The sequence below is a fragment of the Arachis duranensis genome, chromosome 9 (genome assembly GCF_000817695.3).
Source record: "Arachis duranensis cultivar V14167 chromosome 9, aradu.V14167.gnm2.J7QH, whole genome shotgun sequence".
NCBI lineage: Eukaryota > Viridiplantae > Streptophyta > Magnoliopsida > Fabales > Fabaceae > Arachis > Arachis duranensis.
In genome coordinates, this window is record NC_029780.3 from 42,147,515 (window position 1) to 42,151,329 (window position 3,815).

General features: G+C 37.4%; 1 non-coding gene across 1 annotated transcript; it reads right to left on the reverse strand.

Annotated features, from left to right (window-relative positions):
* Positions 1-1,339: 1,339 nt before the first annotated feature.
* On the reverse strand, positions 1,340-1,447 carry LOC127741935 (small nucleolar RNA R71). The gene has a single exon (XR_008003122.1). It is a non-coding gene; the product is annotated as a small nucleolar RNA R71 (small nucleolar RNA).
* Positions 1,448-3,815: the final 2,368 nt, after the last annotated feature.

Consider the following 3,815-nt stretch of genomic DNA (forward strand, 5'->3'; position numbering starts at 1 on the left):
AAATCAAATCTTTTTCATTTTTTTTCTTATTATTTTCGAAAATTTTAAAAAAATTGTTTTTCAAAATCTTTTTCTTATTTTTCTTTTATTTTCAAAAACTTTACTAACAATTAATGTGATTGATTAAAAAATTTGAAGTTTGTTACTTTCTTGTTAAGAAAGGTTCAATCTTTAAATTCTAGAATCATATCTTTTAGTTTCTTCTTAGTCAAGTAATCAATTTTAATTTTAAAAATTAAATCTTTTTCAACCATATCTTTTCAATCATATCTTTTTAATCGTATCTTTTTCAAATCATATCTTTTTCAAAAAATTTGATTTCAAAAAATCTTTTTCTTACTTCTTATCTTTTCAAAATTGATTTTCAAATCTTTTCAACTAACTAATTGACTTTTTGTTTGTTTTACTAATTCTTATCTTTTTCAAAACTACCTAACTACTTTTTTCTCTCTAATTTTTGAAAACCACCCTCCTCTTTTTCAAAAATCTTTTTATTTAACTAATTGTTTTAATTTTTATTTTATTCCTTCTCCTAATTTTCGAATTCTAACTATATTTTAAAATAAAAACAAAAATATTTTCCTTTTCCTTTTAATTATTTTTCGAAAACTCCTCTCTCTCATCTCCTTCTATTTATTTATTCATTTACTAACACTTCTCTTCATCTTAAAATTCGAACCCTCTCTTCCTCTCTGTGTTCGAATTTTTCTCTTCTCATTCTTCTGTTCTTTTCTTCTTCTACTCACATAAAGGAATCTCTATACTATGACATAGAGGATTCCTCTTCCATTTCTGTTCCCTTCTTTTTCATATGAGCAGGAGCAAGGACAAGGACATTCTTGTTGAAGCAGATCCTGAACCTGAAAGGACTCTTAAGAAGAAGATAAGAGAAGCTAAAGCACAACAATCCAGAGAAAACTTTATAGAGAATCTCGAAAAAGAAGACATGGCTGAACCCAATAACAATGGAAGGAAGATATTTAGTGACTTTACTGCACCAAATTCCAACTTCCATGGAAAAAGCATCTCAATCCCTGCCATTGGAGCAAACAATTTTGAGCTAAAGCCTCAATTAGTTTCTCTGATGCAACAGAATTGCAAGTTTCATGGACTTCTATCAGAAGATTCTTTTTAGTTCTTAACTGAATTCTTACAGATCTGTGATACTGTTAAGACCAATGGGGTTGATCCCGAGGTCTACAGGCTTATATTTTTCCCTTTTGTTGTAAGAGACAGAGCTACAATATGGTTGGACTCTCAACCTAAAGATAGCCTGAACTCTTGGGATAAGCTGGTCACAGGTTTCTTAGCCAAGTTCTTTTCTCCTCAAAAGTTGAGAAAGCTTAGAGTGGATGTTCAAACCTTCAAACAGAAAGAAGGTGAATCCCTCTATGAAGCTTGGGAGAGATACAAGCAACTGACCAAAAAGTGTCCTTCTGACATGCTTTTAGAATGGACCATCCTGGATATATTCTATGATGGTATGTCTGAATTGTCTAAGATGTCATTGGACCATTCTGCAAGTGGATCCATTCACTTGAAGAAAACGCCTGCAGAAGCTCAGGAACTCATTGGCATGGTTGCAAATAACCAGTTCATATACACTTCTGAAAGGAATCCTGTGAATAATGGGACGCCTCAGAGGAAGGGAGTTCTTGAAATTGATGCTCTGAATGCCATATTGGCTCAGAACAAAATTTTGACTCAAAATGTCAATTTGATTTGTCAGAGTCTGAATGGATTGCAAAATGCATTCAACAGTACTAAAGAAGCATCTTCTGAAGAAGAAGCTTATGATCCTGAGAACCCTACAATGGCAGAGGTGAATTACATGGGTGAAGCCTATGGAAATACCTATAATCCCTCATGGAGAAATCATCCAAATTTCTCATGGAAGGATTAACAAAAGCCTCAACAAGGCTTTAATAATGGTGGAAGAAACAGGTTTAGCAATAGCAAGCCTTTTCCCTCATCCTCTCAGCAACAGACAGAAAATTTTGAGCAGAACCCATCTAGCTTAGCAAACATAGCTTTTGATCTATCTAAGGCCACTCTCAGTTTCATGAATGAAACAAGGTCCTCTATTAGAGATTTGGAGGCACAAGTGGGCCAGCTGAGTAAAAGAGTTACTGAAACTCCTCCTCGTACTCTCCCAAGCAATACAGAAGAGAATCCCAAAAGAGAGTGCAAGGCCATAACTGTGAGTAACATGGCCGAACCTGGAGAGAGTGAAAAGGCAGAGATTCCTAGTGAGGAAGACCTCCTGGGGCATTCACTGACCAATAAGAAGTCCCCCTTTGAGGAACCAAAGGAATCTGAGGCTTATACAGAGACCATAGAGATTCCATTAAATTTCCTTCTGCCATTCATGAGCTCTAATAAGTACTCTTCCTCTGAAGAGGATGAGGATATCACTGAAGAGCAAGTTGCTAAATACCTTGGAGCAATCATGAAGCTAAATGCCAAGTTATTTGGTAATGAGACTTGGGAGGATGAACCCCCCTTGCTCACCAATGAACTGAATGACTTGGGTAGGTAGACATTACCTCAAAATAAACAAGATCCTGGTAAATTCTTAATTCCCTATACCATAGACACCATGGCCTTTGAGAAGGCTCTGTGTGACCTAGGGTCAGGCATAAACTTAATGCCACTCTCTGTAATGGAGAAATTGGGAATCTTTGAGGTACAGGTTGCCAAATTCTCATTAGAGATGGCAGACAAATCCATGAAAAGGCTTATGGACAGGTAGAGGACGTGCTAGTAAAGGTCAAAGGCCTTTACATCCCTACTGATTTCATAATCCTAGACACTGGGATGGATGAGGATGAATCCATTATCCTTGGAAGACCCTTCCTAGCCACAGCAAAAGTTGTGATTGATATGGACAGAGGAGAGTTGATCCTTCAATTGAATGAGGACTACTTTGTGTTTAAAACTCAAGGATCTCCCTCTGTAACCATGGAGAGGAAGCATGAAAAGATTCTCTCAATGCAGAGTCAACCAAAGCCCCCACAGTCAAACTCTAAGTTTGGTGTTGGGAGGTGATAAACCCCGATTTTGTGATTTATCTTGTGCTTATTTTGGGGGTTTTTATCAATATTTCTCACACTTATTCACAAGAAATGCATGGTTTTGTGTTCACTTCCCAATGTTGCTCCATTGTGGAAAACATGCTTATTTTGCCTTAGAATTGCTATATTTTGATTCTCTTTATTGCCATTCGATGTCGTGACATATTTGTGAGTGATTTGATAATTAGTAGGGTAAGAATGGCCTAGAAGAGAGAATGAATGCATGCACCAGAGCAAGGAACATGAAGATTTGGAGTTTGAGAACCGCAGCATCGGCGCGCACGCGCACTTCATGCGCACGGATGGATCACAAAAGAAAGGATGGACGCATCCGCGCAGGCCAGAGAATTTCCACCGACGCGAACGCGCAGCTAGTGCGCACGCGTGGATCACAAAAGCAATCGGCACAGACGCACGCATGGCGTGCACGCACGGGAAGCTGCACTTGACCTCATTAAAAGAAATCGTGCCTGGCGATTTCTGAGGCTCAACAGGCCCAATTTTAGGCTGTTTCTGCATGGAAAAGACCCAAGGATGCTAGGGAGAAAGGGGAGATCAATCATTTTTACACTAAGACACAATTTTTTTTAGTTTTTAGGTTTTTGTTCTTCTAGAGGAAGAAACCTTTGTTCTTCTCTAGATCTAGTTTTAATTTGATCTTTCCTTGTTGAATCTGAATTGGGTTTTGTTAATTACTATCTTTGATTGCTTAATTTGAATTCCTTAGTATATTTCCACTTA